Source organism: Rattus norvegicus, chromosome 7 (genome assembly GCF_021556685.1).
Source record: "Rattus norvegicus strain SHRSP/BbbUtx chromosome 7, alternate assembly SHRSP_T2T, whole genome shotgun sequence".
Classification (NCBI taxonomy): domain Eukaryota; kingdom Metazoa; phylum Chordata; class Mammalia; order Rodentia; family Muridae; genus Rattus; species Rattus norvegicus.
In genome coordinates, this window is record NC_141540.1 from 31,952,782 (window position 1) to 31,973,504 (window position 20,723).

A 20,723-nucleotide genomic window follows, 5' to 3' on the forward strand; every position below is an offset into this window, starting at 1 on the left:
TTATGAGACATTGGAAATGATACACACCTCAGAAGGTGACAGAAATTGCTCACTGGGGTCATTGAGGGATATATCTTGGCCCTGGTCCCTTCTCCTCCAACTCTTTCCCACTAGCCTGAGATGAGCAGCTACCCTTAGATGGGCCCTTCTACAGTGACTTCTGCTTCATTACAAGTCCAGAAGCAATGGAGCCACTTGAGTATGGACTTCGATATTTAAATACTTAAGACAAAGGAAACATTTAAAAATTAATTATTTTATTTATTTACATGCCAAATGTTGCCCCCTCTTACCCGTTCCCCTTCACTATGAGAGGGTACCCTCCCCAGGACATCCTCCTTCTCTGGGGCGTCTCTTCAGAATTAGGTACATTTTTTTCTCTCACTGAGTCCAGACAAGGCATGTGTGCCCTTGATACATATGTGCCAGGGACCTCCTACCAGCCCGTGTATGCTCTTTGGTTGGTGGCTTGTCTCTGGGAGCTCTGAGGTGTCCAGGTTAGTTGACACTGTTGGTCTTTTTATGGGGTTGCCATCCGTTTCAGTTCCTTCAGTCCTTACCCTAACTCCTCTATTGGGGTCCCTGACCTATCCAATGGTCGGCTGTGAGTATCTGCATCTGTCTCAGCCAGTTGCTAGTAGAGCTTCTCAGAGGACAGCCATGCTCTGCTCCTGTCTGCAAGTACAACGTGGCATCAGTAATCATGTCAGGGGTTGGTGCTGTCCATTTCTTTTAAGGCTGTTTATCTCAGGCATTTTTTCCACACCGAGGGGAAGCAGACTAAAACGGTATGCAAATAGCTCTTGACCTTCACTAATGTTAGCATCACCTAGAAAACATTTTAAAGAATACTGTTCCCTGGGGTCCTCCTCACTTATGTCTCAGTTGATGGAGCATTAGCATTCTGAAGCCCTAAGGGGTCTAGGGTGGAGGAAGCAACAAAGACTGTCTACAGATGCTGCAGTCGACCGGACAGACAAGGACACTGATCATGGAGGGGGGTTCCTCCATGACTTCTCTCAGCTTCAGCCCACACCATTAACAGAGCATGGCGGCTTCTCAGCAGGGTGCTTCGCTTCACTGGTTCTTCATTGACTCCTCTGTAGACAGCATAAGTGCACAGCAGAGCTCAGAAAATCAAATTCTAAACACCAAAACAAAGATAGAGCTTTTTAAATGTATATTTATATAAATGTTTAATACAGCATAGAGCCCATGATCCTCAGCCTCCTTACCCAGCATCCTGCTTCAACAATCATGTTCTTTTCCTAGTCTTGTTTCTTCTGGTTGTTTTGTTTTTACTAAATATTTTAGGAGAAATATCAACTACTAGATCATGCACCTGCAGTTATACCAGCATTTTTTCTCTAATACTTTTAAGAATGTGTGGTTAATAAACATAGCACGACTATCAGGACAGTCACTGTTCAGTGCACAGTTTGGTGCCATCTATTGGCACAGTAAGCACCATTGGCTTTCGTCCTTGTTTGTTTTCTATCAATGTGATAAATACCATAAGCAAAATCAGGTTGTGGAGAAAAGGCTTTATTAAGCTTACCTATCCTGATTATAGTTCATCGCTGAGGGAAGCCAAGGCAGAAACTGAAGCAGAGTAAGGCCCAGCAGCTAGAACTGAAACAGAGGTTCTGGAGGAGTACTATTTACTGGCTTTCTCTCCCCCCACCCCAAACCCACCATGGCTTGCTCAGTTTGCCCACTTATCAAGCCCAGGGCTACTTTGCCAAGGTGGCATGGCCCACAATAGGCTATACCTTCCCCCATCAGTCAGTAATCGGGAAGAGGACCCTACAGACATACGTACAGGTGAGTGTGATAGCCACGACTCGTCCACTGATGCGCCTTCATCTGTGAGGACTCCAGCTGTGTCCAATTGACAAAATCCAACTATCACTACTACTCCTCTCAAAAGCCATAGTTGGCTTCCTAGACTAAAACTGTATGGACTCAGCACTAAATCCCAGTTAATCTCTCCTGACCCCCGGGAATGGCTCTTCTTTTTCTGTTTCTAGGGATTTGACAATACCAGGGACCTCATAAAAGCCATACAATATGTGTCCTTTGTGTGTGGCATCTTTGATTTAGTGGCATGATGCCATTAAGTTTCACCCATGTTATAGGATGAGAGGCCCAAGGCTGTTCCACAATCAAATCCTATTGTTTTTCCTACCATTAGCAGAATATAATAAGAACCTTCAATGCCATCTCCGATTGGGTTCTTTCCTCATTCCTGTCTCAAATATGTCATTGTAGAACTTACAACAGCTCTGGATTCTTGCATAGGGTCCCCACAAGACTGTACCAATGCATCATGGGTAGGGACGGGGCTCATAAGGATCTGCCCCTCCCAGAGGGAGTTGCTGGAAGAGAAGTCATGTTCTTTGCCAATGCATCCACTGCTGAGTTCCTTGTGCTGCAAAGAACGGTGTTATCCTCATTCCTTCATGAGCAGCCCTTGTTAAACATCACAGGTCACAAAGCAAAAAAAAAAAAATAAATAAATAAAATAAAAATAAAAATTAAAAAAAAGATCAAGCTAAAAAGCTGTGAAAATGGGTGTGAGAAAGGTGCAAATTAGTGAGGACAGCAGAATGAGTGTGGGCAGAATGCATGTGTACATAGGCAAAGTTATCAAGGAATAAGTTAATTTAAAACAATATGTCCTTTACATTTAATCTATTGGAAGGGTTTTTCAAACAAGAGCCATATTGATTTTTCTAAAATGTCTCGAGTTGTTTTTATAAATGTGTGTGTGTGTGTGTGTGTGTGTGTGTGTGTGTGTGTGTGTGTGTGTTTTAAAGACTGGATTAGCACTACTTCGGAAAGTCTCAAACTTGAGGTCCTCCTGCTTCAACCCCTCTAGTGCCAGAATTACAGGTATGTGCCACCATGTCCGGCCAGCCTTAGCATTTTTGTTGCGGTGTGTTTTGTGTGGAAATCAAACCCAGTTCCTGGTACGTGCAGGAAAAGGACTCTTCCCAGGAGCTACGTCTTCAACCCCAGTATGGCTGTTTAAAGAAGAGTGTTCTAGTGGAAGTGTTGAAGATTTAGACTAAAATGAACAGAGATTATGCAAGCTAATATAGGCCTAGAATAGAAAATGTAGCTGAGAAAATTGCTCAGCTCAAATAAAGAAGATGAAGGATAATTCAGGATATATAACTGAGATGCAAAGACCAGACCAAGAGAGAAAGCATAAGGAATCTTTCTTAAAGAGTAGGAGGAGCCCTGACCAAAGTTACAAACAACCTCCTGTAGTAGTTGTGTATTTCTTATTTCACCTCTCTATTTGGATGAAAATATGTACATGGAGTGTTCTATATCTGCCACATCATATTCTGGATGTGAAAAGAGCAGAGCTCTTGTTCCCTAGACACAAATAAAAGTGACACTCAAGTGACTGCACCTAATGACACAATGGAACAAAACCTGAGGTCTAGGAAAAAGTCTATTTTATTTCACATAAGGATGAACAGGAGTTATCTGAATGGAAGATTATGGAAGAATGTGTTTTCCATAGCTTTTGATTCTATGCTCACAAATTTGCAGTATGATCTAGATATCTATCTTAGCCTGTTTTGTACTGCTATGATATAATAGCTGAGGCTGGATAATTATATTGAATAGAAATATAATATAATGTTTATATTTTCAGTGATAATGTCATTGAAGCATTCATAGTCACAAGTCTTATGATTTAAACATTTCTTAAAGATATTACCTCTTAATACAGTTAAAGGATATCAACTTTCAACTCATGTTTGGAAGTAGACAAGCCTCAAACCACAGCACTGCTCTGCCAAGAACAATGCCGGGTGACTTCTGAGGCCAGGTCATGTCTATGTGACATGCTTCTGCCTTGCTATCTTGGTACATATATATATTCTTGGTATATATATATATATATTCTTAGAGTTGAGCCACCATCCTATGAGGAAACCCAAGGAAGTCCCTGTTGAAATCACCAACCATGTGAGTAAGCAGGAAGTGAATGTTCCAATCTTAGAAGACCCATCTTAGCTGACACCACGTAGAGGAGAAATGAACTCTCTTCACTGAACCCTAGCAACATTGCAGGCTTGTGATCCAAGTAATGCCTGCTGGCTTTTAAGCTATTCTTTAGAGGGATTGTTTATCATGTAGCAATGGATAACCAAAATGCTTAGCAAAAATGGCATTCCCAAAAGCATTCTGACTTCAGAATTCCAATTGACAGCTGGTAAAGAATGCTAAATTGCTTAGGTCCCTACCTGAAACTAAGAAATATATATTCTCAATGTAACTATTGCCAACAAGTGACTCCCAGCTTGAGGCTGAAAAGAACCCTCAGGCCCAAGGCCATGACCTTTTCAAGAATAGCGTGCATCTAATGCCCAGTTGATGCATTGATATAAAAGCTCAGAAAGTCTTAGCCCAACTGGGGCCAACCACAAAGAACTAGCCAGACCTTAGAGCCTTCTGTAGGGTCAATCAAGGCCTAGTTGCACATGAGCCCAACTTCCCTCTTTCCCGGGTCTACCTCTTTCACTTCCTCTGCAGATGCTGTTCCTGAGAAAACTAGCCCAAAACCCTTACATACAAATTTCCACTGCAGAGTCTTTTTGTAGGCAGCCATTCTGAGGAGCTGCTCTTGACCATGATGAGAAAAGGAGTGGGCTGAGATGCTTCCAAAGGTGGCCAATGGCAGGCACTCAGAGGCAGCAGTTCATGGGCAGGACCAGGGGAACTGACTGTGTGTGAGCAAGTTGGATTGAATGCCTAGTGTAGGCTGCAAATTCGGGGATAAAAGGCTACATTGGTCTAGGAAAGTTTACCATCCAAAAACAGATACAGACCAAGAAACAAACATTCAAGACAGTGTAATAAATAGTAATACGGGGGAGGGGTGTACCAGGTTCATGGAGCCCTAGAGAACCAGCATTCTGAGCTTGATAATATAGAGGATGAACGTCATGCAGGACGCAGTACTGCTGAAATACAAACACATGGGAGATGGAAAGCAACAAACTAGAAAAGCTGATGGGCAAGTGGAACGTGCTTTATATCCCCATTTCTCTTGGTTTGGGGTCACTCAATAATAAAGACAAAGACTATCGTTTCCACAGGGATTAATGCAATAGCAACCATGAACCCGCTCCTTGTCTCCGGCCATGCACTTTCACACTATATATAAAGACGTGGGCACAAGGGATATTTTATAGGACAATAAAGTCCTGCTGATTTGGGTTCAAGCCATGGATCATTGGGAGCTGGGGGAGATAACTCAGTAGCTAAAAGCACTTGCTCAGCAAGCATGGGCTGCATCTGTGAACCTATGTTCAGGCCACCACCAATCCCATAACGAGCTGAGCATAACGTGAGTGTGCAGCCCCAGCTCTTAATGGGATTGGTAGAGACAGGGAGATGCCAAGGGTTCACTGGCTGGGTAGCCTAGTGGAAAGGGTGAGCTTCCGGCTCAGTGGGAGACTGCCTCAGGTAAGAAGTGGAGAACAACAAAGGAAGACATCTAATGTTCTGCTCTGGCCTTCGGATGTGCGTACATCGGTTTGTGTACCTAAATACTTGTGTGTGTTCTTATACACACAGAGAGGAAGAAATGGATCGCTTCATCTAAATCTACGCTTTTCAAGGATCACCGTGCCCACATCTTGATAAGACAGTGTAAAAGTGCATGGCTGGAGAGAAGCCATACACTTGTTATTTATTACGTGATTATTTGCTCCAAACAGAAAGAAATGGAGATGCTGCAACTCTGGTCATACTACTTGCAAAACCAATTAATAAACAAACAAACAGGAAAAAAAAACCCTCCACAAGCCATCTAGTTTGGGCAATTTATGTCAGATGTCCTGATAATGAGTGAGTCGAGCAACTAGCTGATTAATCCTACTGTGTACGCAGAGGCTGAGACAGCGAGGGGGAAAAACTTTGCCAGTTTCATAAGAATATTAGTTCCTCTACCCCTTGCACTCTGGAGAAGGCACCAGTTAGTTCCTCAAAATGACGATCCATGCTAACTAGACACTCTCTGTGGTACCACAATACCCAGACAGATATTGGATATTCCAGGAAACCTAGCAGAGCCTCAAACACACCATTGCCATTTGAAGGATTTCGCTCAAGGATGAAAACACTGCTACTCAAGAAGCTGGAGAGATGGTTTGGTGCAGCTCTTACAGAGGATCCAGGTTCAGATCCCGTATGGAAGCTCACCCCCTGCGGTAACTCCTGGCCATCTCCAACTTCTGTCTCAGAGGATCCTATGCCTTTATCTGACCTCCATGGGCATCAGGCATGCATGCAGTACACATGCTTATGTACAGACAAACTGCTTATACATATAAAATACAACAAAAAAATTTAAAGTACATTTGGTCTAGCCTGAGCTAAAATTCATTGACACAAGCCACCATGTCTTTGAGTCACAGGAAAGAATCAACAGAGTGATGCAGAAAGAATCCTTATGAGTCACTCTCCTACTGACTTAAGGGGATAATCCCAACACCAGGGCATTGTCACCATGCCTTTGGATCCCTCTTCTTTAGGATTAAAAGGCAGAAGATAGGCACTGGGAATTGTTTGTGTTTTAGTAGCTATATAGTATACATATGCAATCAGAATTCCACTCCACTCAAAGCTTTAAATTCTTAAATTTAAATCACATATGAAGATGTCTTTAAAAATCACACAATAAAACTTTACAATTTTAAAAGATCCCTCTCCCATCTTGTCTGCATTTTTTTCCCTCCTCTTTTCAGTTTCCATGGCAAAGCAGTCAATCATTATTTCTAGCTTCTTGGAACCTTTACAGTGAAATCATACAAGAGCACGTGTGAAAAATGTATGTAGATATGCATTCCACATATGGCAGCGTGCTGCTCTATCCAAAACATCTTGCCTTTTTAAACTCAATGTGTGGTAGACTTTTTTTTTTTTTTTTTTTTTTTTGCTGTTGACACGTGTAAACCATTTTAAAGCTCTATCCTAATGAATACTGAGCCCATATGCAATATTTACTTACTGAAATAGTTTGGCAATAATTAGCCTTGTGTGCATGAGTGTGTATCAAGCACATACGTTTATATAGAAAGTGTGAGATTACTGTCTGAAAGGACTAGCGCTTTTAATATTTTTGAGAGAAACTGACAAGTGACTGTGGAAGCTTTTCTCTTGATGCTCCCCTTCCTTGGTCATTTACAGTTTTCCACCATAGACATATGTGTCATTCTGGGAGATTTCTCAAACTGTGAAGCCCATCCACAGGGTAGATCAGAATTATTGAAGACTGGGCAATTCCCACAAGCATCCCTCACTCACTGACATGTACACATGACGAAAACATGCCTCAGTTTGTCATTTGGCCAGAGATAATTCTGTACCATTTCTCAAAGGTGACCAGTGCCATTGAGTCTCATATTATCATACAAAATTGTTTCAACATATCCCCTTGTATCCTTCCCTTCCTCTTTCTTTCTCTTCTTTACCAGGGTTACTTGGGGGTCACCTTTCAGATAAACTATTTGTGTTTCTGAATTTGTCTTTCAGGACTTATGCATTGCAAACTTTAATCCCAGTGCAGTCCTGGAGCGTGGGAGACACATATGTCAAGAGAGTTCTATCCTCAGGGCCTGGCCACCCTCTCTTACCTTATCACTCTATGCTATGTAAAGAGAGGACTAGAAGGGAATTGCAGACACTGGCACATTGGTTTTGAATTTCTCAGCCAGTCTATGTCAGATGCCTCCCCGGTCCGTGAATCATGTCAGATAAGGCTCCCAACTTCTATTACCTGCACTCCATCCCCCTTTAAGCTGCACCTCTCACCATCCATTTTGTGTTTCTATAGCAAAATGTCCAAGGCCTGGCATGTTCTAAAGAAAGAAGGTTTAGTTAGCTTGGTTTGAGTGGTTAAAATTTAATATCAGGTTGCCCCATCCTTGTCACTCTTTGGAAGAGCCTTCTGACTCAGCCAGTAGCATGGCAGAGAGATGGTGTCACATGGCAAAGTTGTGTGTGTGTGTGTGTGTGTGTGTGTGTGTGTGCGCGCGCGTGCAAGCACATGCATGTGTGAGAGAGAGTAAGGGGAGGGAAGGGGAGAGAAAGAGAGAGATCATACAAGAAACAGGAAACAAGAGTGAGCTTTTCTTTACAAATGAGCTTTATATATGTATTTATATATATTATGTGTTATTTATATATTATTCATTATTTATATATTATTTGTATTGTATATAATAGTTATATTATATATTTATATATTACCTGTATATTTTATATGTAATTCTTTTTTTTTCGATGCAAATGCAAGAGGTTTATTTTCTGGTGCATCAGGATTGACCTTCAATCAGCCCCTTGTGGCAAGTGACTGGAAGGCGACCCCAAATGACTATAACAAACAGTTTTTAAACTCTTAGAGGTACAGGTTACATCAGCAAGTTTACAGTTTAAACATTATATGTAATTCTATATCATATATATATAAGTGACTATAAGTAAGCTTTATAATCACCTACTCTTCAGTAGTCTACAAGACTCAACTAAGTCTCTTGAGACCTAAATTATTCTTTCAAATTGGGCATCAAACTTTTATAAGTATGGTTCCTCTGGTGACCTAATGCTCATTTCCCACAAAGCCCCACCTCTTAAAGATTCCTACCTCTCAATAGCATAGGGAATCAAGCTTCCAGAACGTGAGCCGTTGGAGGACAAACCTGATCACTGCAACACCAACTTTCCTTTTAGGAAAAAACCCTCCAATACTATTCCATAGTCAGAGGGAGAGCACAGGAGATGGTAGTCCTAGCTAGAGGAACGCATGAATGAGGGAAAACAGCAGTAATGCCCATCATCAAATCTTCCCCAGGTTCACTAAGGGAGGATGGGAGGTGCTGAAGTGAACGGAGATGTCAGGTCTTTGGAATAGGTCAGGGGAACTTGGGGCAGAAGATGATCCTTGCAGATTTTACATGTTGATCTAGGGTAGAGTCCTGGTCCAAGGCAAAAGCAACTGTGGACCAGGCAATTTTGTCATAAGGCTCAAATGTTCAGCTATTATAATTTATGCACATGTTTTTGGTTTGCCGCGGCCTGTCTTCATAGTAAAGGGTTTTGTTTTCAGAGCACTTGTTAGTGGAGGTATTATTGTTATAACACAGAAAGTCTCTTCTACCTTAGCTCAGCCCACTCACCCTTCTCTGCTTCTAAACCAGGACTGCAGAGCATCGGTAGAAAGAGGTCTCTCTGTTCTTTAGTTTAATTATCAACTACAGTGCTCCCTTGATGCTCCTGTCTGAACAGCTATTTGAAAGGGCCCCCAATGCCTCTTCACCTCATTTTTTTAAGGAAAAAAAAAAGAGCACTCAAAATGTGGGCTCCTTCATCCATAAACGTTCCTCCTCGGACTCCATCCCCCCCCCTCCTTCCTGTCTCCTCCTCTGTACCTAACTAACTTTCTTTGCTCTTCCCCAACTCGAGCAGTTCTTGCCTCTGATTCTCCTCACCTCTTGTGTTTCTCAGGACTTCACTGCATTTCTTAGACACTACAGATAAACTCAAATGTCCTCAAACTCAATCTATATCTGTGTGTAAATAGAAAGGCTTTCACTGGGTGTTCCCTGTAGCTGGCCTTCTCGGTTTCAGTGCTAATCTCTCAGTTAACAGAATTAACTACTCTCTCCATCCCACACTGTTTCCCAGATACCCACATGTTCCTTCATTCAATGCAACATAGATATGCTCCTTTTCTACATTTTCAAATCTAATAAACCTCTGCCTGACTCAAAACCTATTATCAGTGTTCTGAGAGGTGCAAACGTACTACCAACTGGTAGGCATGAACTTACGGACTCCATCCAACATCTGCTGGGGAGGAAACCTAATAGTTTTTACTTTATCAAGTTCCTTGAGTAATTCCAATCAATGTACACTTTTAATTCAAGCTCCATATTGCTAACCTCTCCTCTTTCTCTTCTTTGTGTGTGTGTGTGTGTGTGTGTGTGTGTGTGTGTGTGTGTGTGTGTGTGTGTATGTGTGTCCCATGCACAGGAATACATGGATTACACATACATGTATATACATTCAGAGTCCAGAACAGCATGCAAAATATACTCTTCTGTCACCCTCTCCCTTGCTTCCTTGAGACAGGGTCACTCACTAACTAGAAGTTCACTGTTTGGGCTAGTCTGGCTGCCCAGTAAACTCTCAGGATCTATCTGTTTCCACCTCAGTGCTGGGCACAGTCACTTGCAGCCCTGCCTTGCTTAATGTCTCTCCTTTGTATTTTAAGCTGTTTTTTCATTGCATCTGACTTGTGAGCACTCATTAAATACATTTATAATTCCTTTCATTCTGGCCATACAGTATATATTCTGTGCACTTGACTTCCTCAGTTCAGATTCAGATCATTCAGTTACAGCTTGTGTTAGCCCAGATTCTACTGTTTTTAAATGGCAGAAAGGTAATTAAGCAAGATGGATCAAAATTAAAGAAAAGTCAGAATGTATTTACCACTGTAACTTGCTTGTTAGACATGAGCTTACTATTGACTTCATCCAAGATCTGTTGGAGAGCCAAGGTCTTAAATAAAGTCACCAGGACCTGACTGCTTTCTTTTTGTCTCCCATCACTGTTTCATTTGAGTTGGTATTGCTTTTAGTCCGGGTCCCTTCAAACGGTACCTGGAGACCTCCAAAGTGTTTGCTCACAGTTTGTTCAACTGGTTTATGTGACCACACTAAAGCCATCACTGGTGTCAACCGTGTAAAAAATGTTGACACCCTAAGATGGCGTCGCATCACTGCTTCTGAAGGAAGGTGTGGGAGAAACTTCACTCACTGTGTGGAAAGTATCACCCCTGATTCCCAAATGCAACGCTAAGCAAAGACATGCATGGTCTCATGGAGCTGGTAGTCCAAAAGGAGATATAGATGAGGAACGGGACAAAATAAACTGTCAGCTACTAGCATAAAAGAATAACAATACAGAGGGATAGATAAGGCTGCAGAAGAGAGGGTGCACATATTGTTTCTCCGAGAACTTTGATTTGGTGCTGACTGGAGGTTCATCGATTCTCCATGCCTATTCTCTTTGCCTATGGCCTCCACTATAATCCCAATTTCTACTTCTTAAACCATCATGTCCAGTCACCTAACAGGCGCCATCCTTCCACGCGGAAATGGAAATGTCTCACATGGTAATTAGTGTGTTCCTTTCCTCTGTTTGCTTTGCATTTCTTTTCTTTAAAGGGGATTTTTTAATAGGTGTTAGGAGCCAGCATCTTTCCCCTATCCTCTTATCTTAAAGATAATAAATAGAAATAGTAGGGGTTGGGGATTTAGCTCAGTGGTAGAGCGCTTGCCTAGCAAGTGCAAGGCCCTGGGTTCGGTCCTCAGCTCCAAAAATAAATAAATAAATAAACAAGCAAATAAACAGAAATAGTAGAACGAAAGCTACAATAAAGAAAAATAAGAAAAACATGAAGCATCAGGAATGAGTTTTGGGAATTCTGAAGGGTGGGAAGAGTAGCAAGGCTTTCCTAAGAAGTCTCCTCCGAGGAAGCATTCTGGATAAAATCTTACATTTAGAAATGACTGTTTTCACTCGCTCCTTCCCGTTTCTACCTGGTAGGCATAGACACAGGTGATGGTAATTGTCCCAGCTGATTGTCCCACTTAGCAAATCCTGCTAATTTTACCTCTTAAAACATGTCTAGAATTTTCCCAGTGGCTCACATGGCTGTGGCCACGTCTTTAGTCCAGGCTCCAACATCGTTCTTTGTGTTTTTGTTCGTTTGTTTTTCCAGATCTCTTATCTGAGTCCAGCGTAGTCTCCTTCAGTTTTCTCATCTCTCTGAACACCTTCCGTGTTATTCCCAGAAACGTCTGACTTATAATTCTGCTGAATGAAGACAAGAGATATCCGGCCAGATCTCCAAAGTGGAGCCACTCAGTCAGATTAGGTTTTCTCCAGCTCCGACTGCCTTAAGCGCACGCACGCACGCACGCACGCACGGCATTGGCAGAAATTCAGATGGGACTTATTTTGACAATGCTGGGGAGAGGAGGAATGGACAAAGTCGACCCACACAAGAGCTGAATTATACGAATGCATTGTGGGATTTAATTTAATTGGCAACGGAGGTCACAAGGAGATGGTGAGCAGGGAAGTGGAGACAAAGAGTGGGGACTTTGGTGACAACAAAGGATGATCGAGGGTAGAGGACTGCATGACTGATAGAACATATGCAGTTGGGCGACTTAACTAGAGTTACTGGAAGCAGTCCAGATAAAAGTCTAGAGAAAGAGAATGGAGATTAAAAGGCGAGGTACAGGTGGAGGAGAAAATGAACGCAGGATGAAGGATCTGAGAGCATCCTCAGTCACGTGACTATGTAGATGGATGCTGACGTAGCCAAGAATGTTAATAGGAACCCGGAGGGAAAGAAAAGCAGTGTCCAGACAACAAGTAGTTAATGAAGGTGAGCAGGGACAGTGGCAGGGTCAGAGAAGACATCGGATAAGGGCATCTTTGGGAGGAAGGTGGCCTGTTTCCCAAAAGCCTGCTCCAAAATTCCTTTTACTTTAGTGTGGCCAGTTTTCTGGGTACAGAAATCTAAAAGAAACTTTCCCCAAACAGGTCTCCTATCCTGTTTCTCCATAAGGAGCAATGTTAGTAAACGTATGTGGCAAAATACCCATTTCTTCTTTGTTCTCTGGAGCGGTCGGGGTCACTGCATTCAGTTATTATGGGCACAACTCTTAGTCAGATCCCCCTCTCTCCATCTCCATGAGCTATGAAATCAGTAGACTTTATACTGGTTCCAATGCAGGTCCCTTACGGTTCTAACATTTCAACAATCCTGAAGTGTTCTGCCCTTTAAAATTAGAACGCAAAGGAACACACACACACACACACACACACACACACACACACACACACACACACACACAGTGTCTTAGTCTTCCTTCCCCACTCTCCCACACCCCCTGTCCACCCGTACCTTAAATCCTTCAGTATCCCTCTCCCCGTGTCCATGTCACGTGTGTACTATTACGTACTCCGCCACCCTCTCCTAACATGTCTTGTCACTCTTGTGGTCCCTTTCTAGCTTCAGGATCTTAACCCACATTTGCTCCCATGTAATGGCTCATGCATATGCATTAGAAGCAATAGCACTATATGACAAGAATGTGTGGGTACTTGTCTTTCTGAGTCTGAGTTACTTGACTTAGCATAGTTTTCAACTTGACCCATATTTTTTTCCTGCCAATTTCAGCTCCCACATTTATTTTGTTGCTGAATAAAATTCCATGTGAATTCCATGTAGCACACTTTCATTATCCACTCATCCACTGATGTACAGCTAGGTTGGTTCCGTCTCGTTGCTCCCGTGAACGGGACAGCAATGTACATGAATTTTTGCGTGTCTCTGTGCGAGGATAACACTCCTTTGGGTACGTGCCCAGTGATGGGATAGTTGGTCATGTGGCAGTTCTATTTATAGTTTTTGGAGCAGCTTCCTCACTTCCTTCCTACGTGGCTGTACTAGTCTAATTATTTGCACTAACAATGAAAAAAAAAACAAAAAAACAAAAACGCTTTCTCCTTCCCTATGGCTTGTCAATATTTGTTTTTCCCCCTTAGTCATAACCATTCTAACTGAGGTGAGATGGGCTTCCAAAGCATTCATAATTTCCTAAATTGTACTTAAAGGCATTAAATGTTTTAAAAAATATTCATTTTAAAAATATTTACTGTTATGTTTCTTCTCTTTCTTTCTTTTTGTTTTTGTTTTTGAGAAGGATTAAAAATGCTTTGCCTTTGATTTTGATCTTGAAGTGACCTTCCTTGGCTGAAAATGTGACTTTTTATTTCACCTCCCTACCCATCCCAAGCATCACAATGGGTAGAAATCGTTTAAATATTGGACCTCCGTTTTTCTAGTCCTTTCCATAAGGTTGACTACGTAAGCTTGAGCACAGGAAGGGAAGATGGTTGTGAGCTTCTGGGTTTGCAAGCAGTGTTTCCAACACTCCGTAGTAAACTGAAAAGAAGCTTGCTTTTGCCTTGCTCCTAGGGGATAGGAATTTGTTGAATTCCTGTAGGGCAGTGGTTCTCAACATTCCTAATCCTGTGACCCTTTATTACAGTTCCCCATGTTGTGGTGAACCCCAACCATAAAATTATCTTGTTGCTACTTCGTAAGTGCAATTTTGCTACTATTAGGAATCGTAATGTAAATACCTGATATGCAGGATATCTGATACCTGACCCCCAAGAAAGGGTCCTTCAGCCTCCAAAGGGATCACGACCCACAAGTTGAGAACTGCTGCTCTAGATGTCTGAGAGCGTTAGAAACCGCCTGGCTGGTTAACCACCTGAATTTTATGTGCTACCATTTCTTGTTTTTGAAAATAGGTATTCACCTGATTCTAACAAAATTTTGATGTGATTTCATAATTTAAATTGGCACTAATGGGCTAAGATACAGATAGTTATGAGACCATAATACCTAATGCACTAATGACTTATGTTCAAAATTCTAGTAAAAATTGAGTCAATAACTCAAAGAAATCCAATCTACACGTTTAACAAAAAGATGTCTGTGTACTTGCTAGACAACTGACTATCTATCACAGTAGAGTATCCAGTACCCACTTTTAAGTGGTTCTTGGGGATCTCCCTCTCAACGCAAAATGCTTAATCAGATTGGGATCTGATCTGTAGGAACACTCATAAATTAACGTCCTGTTGCTGTGAATTTTTTTTTTCTTTGACCCAATTGGTAAGATATAATTGCCCACTTAAACTTACAAAGCCCGGTACCATCCATCCCTTAAGAACATTGATAACAACCTGTAAATACAGAGAGCAGAATCTTAACATCACCTGCCATGGTTTCTCCCCTCTCTCCGTCTCTGTCCTGTCTCTCCTCCTTCCTCTAGTCTCCTCCTCTTCCTTCAAACTTCTCTCCCACCCATCTTTCCTTCTCCTCCAAGGACAGGCCTCCTTCTATCCTGTACCTGCCCCTCACCTGTACTTTACAAATTCAATGGGGAGAAGGTTCTGGTGAAGTCACATGAGTTCTGAGTAGGTGACTAGGCAGCTGTCCTTGGGGCAGTGGAATTAGCATCAAAATACAGATAACTTGAGGGCAAACCACAACATTTTCCCCCTTTTTGTGAATGTAAAATTTAAACTACGGGGTTGGGGAATTAGCTCAGTGGTAGAGCGCTTGCCTAGGAAGCGCAAGGCCCTGGGTTCGGTCCCCAGCTCCAAAAAAAAAAAAAAAAAAAAAAAAAAAAAAAAGAACCAAAAAAAAAAAAATTTAAACTACGAATATAACTTATAGACATATCTAAAAATATTTACCCTGTCTCTAAATGAGTTCTGGTTAATGGTAATATAAACACATGACAATGTAAAATATAATTAAATAAATAACATTAAAAGCTTTAAAATAAGCTTAATAAATGCGAATGCTTTTGTTAGCCTGTTTTTGTTATGAGTCGCAGAAAAGAAGCTAAACATAGATGATATGATTTTTTCCTCCTGTACTCATGATCAACAAATAGAACAGTGACCTCTGAAAAATCTCAGGGAAAGGAGATAGAAATGACTCCCACTGCGCTCCCTCTCACAGGGTCATCTCTGGGTCACTTGCACTGCAGCTCCTAGTTAACCCTCACTGAGCTGGTTCACTTGGCGGTCCCTTCCCACTACTGCTACCTTGTTTGACCTGTTCTGTTGTGCTTAATGCTTCCTGGAATTATTTCTTTCTTTTTATGCTTATTTTTCAGCCTCATTCATCCTCACTTCATACATCACACACACACACACACACACACCATGAACATGTACACACATGTGCACTCATATACACATGTACAGACATATACACTCACACACACCACATACTACACACATATACCACACACACACAACACATACATACATGTACACATCACACACATCCACACACCACACATACACATACACACACATACACAACACACACATACACACACACATACACACACACACACACACACACACCACATACACAAACACACTACTACTACTTGGAACCTGCTGGGGAGAATGTTGAAAATGGCTATTGAGTGAATCTGCACATATATTTGCCTCTGTGTAATTGTATCCCTAAGGAATACTCTCCTATGCCCTTTTTAGGTCACATTTTGATCAGGTGCCTTTGTTATCTTGCTTAAAAGCATAAATAAATATAAAAACAACAATAGAAATCTTCCATAGGTCATGTAGTCAGCTGGTAAGCATCCACTTATTAGTATGAGTAGCAAATAAAGGGCTGACTTCCTGCCCTGTTTAAAATGTTTCATGGAGGGAAAATGATGTGTATTTAGTTTACTGCTAGTTCTTGGCATGTGGCATATCCCGAATAGTGACTACTTTGTGAATGAAACCATGGGTAAGTGTATATGTTTGCATACATGCATGTAAAAAGACAAGGCACAGAGAAAGACAAAGTGATTCAGGAGTTCACAGGGATGCGCCATTATTTCTAGCTTGGACAAGCTGAACAGTATAGGCACAGTCTACTTACTAGTCCAGTGTGGCCTGAACACTATATAAATTCTATAAAGCCAAGTGTTCTCTTTCAAAGCTCAGGTTAAACTTCCCAGGAAAGGGCGTGGGCTGCTGCCCTGATTTCATTGTACCAACAACATCAAGACTGATGGAATTCAACATATGACACTCCTAAGTAAAGAATGCTTTAAAGCAGGTGTCTGTGCTCTAGAAATCCACATGCTGTGTGCTTTACATAATAGTGAGTATTTTTATTGGGGTGTGTGTGTGTGTGTGTGTGTGCGCGTGTGTGTGCGTGTGTGTGCACGTGTATGTGTGTAGTGTGTATAGGTGTATCTGTGTGTGCATGTGTTTGCATGTTCCTGTGTGTGGGGGTGCACATGTGTATTGTGTGTTGTGTGTGTGTGTGTGTGTGTTTGAGTGCATATAGGTGTGGTGTGTGTGGGTATGTGTACATGCTCATGAAAGTCTGCATGCTCATGTGTGTGCACGTATGTGTATGGGTACATGTGTCTGGGTGCGTGTGCGTGTGCGCATGTGTGTGTGTGTGTGTGTGTGTGTGTGTGTGTTAGTATTGAGAGGATGTACCTTAAGCCCTCCTGACAATGACTGTCAATGCTACACTAGACCAGGGTGTGCTGCTCTAAGGAGCGGGAGAAAAGTACCCAAGATGAAAATGTAATTCCCCTGGACTTTCTTCATTGTTCCTTCCTTTTCTTTTTCTTTCTCAATGCCCTCCTTACTTTTTGCTTGGTTTGCTTAAAAAAAAAAATACACTTACTTTACTGGAAGAATGGGAATTAACAGTAATATCCCAAGGATATCAAATTTCAAGTGTGTCTCTGACTCAATTTCTGAAGTCAAACATCCTGGCCAAGGCAGGCTTCTCTGCCTTGAGAGTATGTCAAGGAAAACATACTCAGTTTCCCTGCAAAGAGAGTACATCAGGAAAACATGCTCAGTTTCTTTCCATGATTACCCATAGGCCCAATACCATTGGGCTCCTCCATGGACTGTAAAATGCATAACATAGTTAAGCTTCACAGAGGATTTTGTCACCTAACATTTGTTTAAGGGAGTCCATGATAGGCCCATTTAAAGTGGTGCTGGAGTTCAGGGCACTTATGCAGCCCAGCCTGGCCTTTCTTGCTCACTTTATGGACTGAACTAACTTGCATGATCCTCAGTTACTACACCGAGTTATTCTTCGGGTTGTATAGATTAGTGGCTGCCAGAGAAGAAAGTTTGCTCTTCCTTAGGGTGACCCGAGCTTCAGCACAAATGGTTGGACTGTCCCAGCAATGAGCCACATCCTCCAGCCATTCATTAACTTCATGGCTTTCCCTTCATAGAGAAAATACCCCAGGGTAGGACAAATGCAGTGCTGGCATTGGTGTGCTTGTGACCTAGGTGCCACTGTGGTAATGTTATCTATTAGCTGCAGAAATGCACAGGGATGGCCGCTGGTGCAGAACAGGAATGACTGTCATTAGACAGTTCTCTGTGACCTCACTTAGCATCTGTTCTGGGTTTATTCCTCCCGCTGTAAAGATTCCATTCAGTCCCCGGGGCCTTTTGGGTTTTATATTATGCTTGTTTTATATTGGGTCCTAAGAATCATTTGGTTGCTCTATTGGGCTCCTACTTAAGGGCAGCACCTGGCAAACTGTCAATGCCTTCATTTGCATTATCTGCAAAATCCCCTGGAGTGAGAGGTTTAGTAAAGGCCAGGTGTTGGGAGGCTTGACCTTAAAAACCCCTTGGTATAAACAGAGGCCCCCACTTAGAAGCCTCGGGTTTCTCCCAACTCTGTAAATACTACAATCATCTCAGGATGTCTCTTACTTTGCCAACCAGTGGAGTGAGATTAACAACCCTGGCACCTTGCAGAGGAGTTCACCAAGGCCAGGATGTGGGATCACTACCTTGATGGAAGCCCAAGTTGGGAGAAAGCCTGCCAGTTGGGTTGGCAGGGCTCTGACTCCAACAAGATCCAAATGTGAAGTCACCGTTTTCCTTGTGAAAGAATCAGGGATGTGAAGCCAGGGTTGATCAAAGGGGACCAGTTCAACAAGTACTTATTAGACAGGGAAAGAAAGAAAAGGAAGAAGTAGGGTTCAGAGGGACCCCAAAGAGTACCTAGCTTCTTCAGCCTTACAAAATCCAGGCATCAAAATGAAGATGGCGTTTGCCCTCAAGCCTAGCTCTCTAAGAAGTAGGGCAGTTATCAAGTGAGAAGCGTTAAAGCCCCTGTGTCTGAGCAAAGTGTATCTAAGTCACATTAGAGGTGTCAGCAAGAAGCTACTTAGCATGGAAATTGCCTTACTGTAGCTCTTCACATCTAAAGGTCCAAGGAGACTACAATACCAAAAGCCCATCTTTCATTCCTACCAGAAAAGCAAAGTCCAGCTTCAACCGAGCTTCTTCCTTCTGGGAAGAAAATGTCTAATTGTGTTCCTCTGGCTTCATGGTCCGTTTCATTAGAGGAAGACCAGTCTGTGAGAAAGTCTGTCTGACTCTGCATCAACTTGATCCTACTATCTATCAGACCAACCTGAACTTAAGTCTGGGGTCTATAATTTACTGTCCATACATTAGCAAAAGCACTTAAGGTCTCCTAGCTCTCCTCATGTGTCTCACAGCTACGTTGAGAGCGTTATATATTCCTAGAAGAGCACTAAGACCTTTTAAGTCAAAATGAAAATAGAATATTCCATTAAAGTACATGAGATCATTAAAGTAAGATGAAATAAAGAATTGGATATAATATACATTCAATAGTAGTGGTGGTTATGTCATCATTCATTGACCGATTCTATTGGCCAGCCGTTAAACACCAAGAAGTGTTCTCAGAGTTAGGGATATGTGGATAAATGGGGACAGCTTAGCTGTGCAGATGCTGTACTGGGACTAGCAACAGATGAGGCTACTGGGGAAGAGGATGCTTTTAAAGTTAAGAGGAGGACTTAAATGGACCAAAGTCCACTGAGGACTCATCTCACATCCCTGAAGTGTGAGACCCATAAACAGAGCATCTTAGGCAAGTGACTCCAGCCATGGGACATGGGCTAGATTGCATGGGGGAAGACTGGTAAAAAAGAAAAAAGAATGTCATACAGTAACGAGTCATTCATCCATCCAATGTAGGATGATAGAGGAAATTAGAAAGGAATGGGCAGGTCTTAAGACATTGTAAGAGAGGATGGAAGAATATGGTGAAGCCTGATGAGTGAGTGCACAGACTTGTCACAGAAGCAAGCAGAGATCTCACCCTCGGAGAGGTCCAGAGTCCTTGAAGAATGAAAAGGGCAACTGCGAAAGTCAGCATGCACGCACCTACACGAATGGACACATACACTAGAGCTTCTGCTGACCTTAATAACAGAGAATGTGCATAGCACTAGCACCAGAAAAATGATGTTTTTTTTTAATAAATGCTGTTAATACCCGCTCAATGAAAAAGAAATCAGAGAATGCAGAACAGCTTTGTGAATGTTAACAAAAAAATATCCCTTCTCCCTCCTCTACTCAAATTGTATTGCCAGGACACAAACAAGGCCAGGCCCTGAGGTAGCCTCTGAAGAAAAGGAGGTACAATTGTTTATCTTCCTCAGGCCTTACCCCAAACACAACCTGGGTTTGAATAGGCCTGAAATTTCTCTCCGCTGATCCAAACAACAGATTGCACTGTGAGGTAATGAACACACTTCATCTCGTCTAGAAAAACTTAGCGCAGATGCTTAAGTAGGTGCCCGTGTGTGTCTGTGTGCGTGTGCGTGTGTGTGTCTGTGTGCGTGTGTGTGTGTGTGTGTGTTTTAAGTGGTGTGAAGGTGTGCATGTGCTTCATGTATATTTATTTCCTTCTGTAAAAAAAAAAAAAATTCTAAAACACTGACACCAGCAAGCAGCACCTTTGTAAAATGTTGAAGGCACAGTGAAGGCAAGTGCTGGAAGACGGCTTCCTTTTAGCAATAATCAAGCAGCAATATGTGGGCGAGCCAACCATTTCAGGGAAAAAAACCACACAGATGAAAGTGTAAAATCAGAAAACATGGACCATTCACTTGAGATTTCTTCTTTTGTGACTTAGGAAAGATTCATATTATCGTGATTTGGTTTTAGTGAGGGTCAGTGAGGGTATC

At 42.1% G+C, this 20,723-nt stretch overlaps 1 long non-coding RNA gene across 3 annotated transcripts in view; it reads right to left on the bottom strand.

The window, feature by feature from the left end:
- Nucleotides 1-236: 236 nt before the first annotated feature.
- LOC148004605 (uncharacterized) overlaps nt 237-20,723 on the bottom strand; it is a 91,633-nt gene continuing 71,146 nt past the window's right edge. For 2 of the 3 annotated variants that reach the window (XR_015624570.1, XR_015624572.1), the window contains one exon: nt 237-1,144. This is a non-coding gene — a long non-coding RNA (uncharacterized LOC148004605). Of the gene's footprint in view, nt 1,145-1,558; nt 1,633-1,822; nt 1,882-2,320; nt 2,473-17,362; nt 17,510-20,723 lie in introns of all 3 variants that reach the window. The other variant, XR_015624571.1, reaches the window with a different exon arrangement.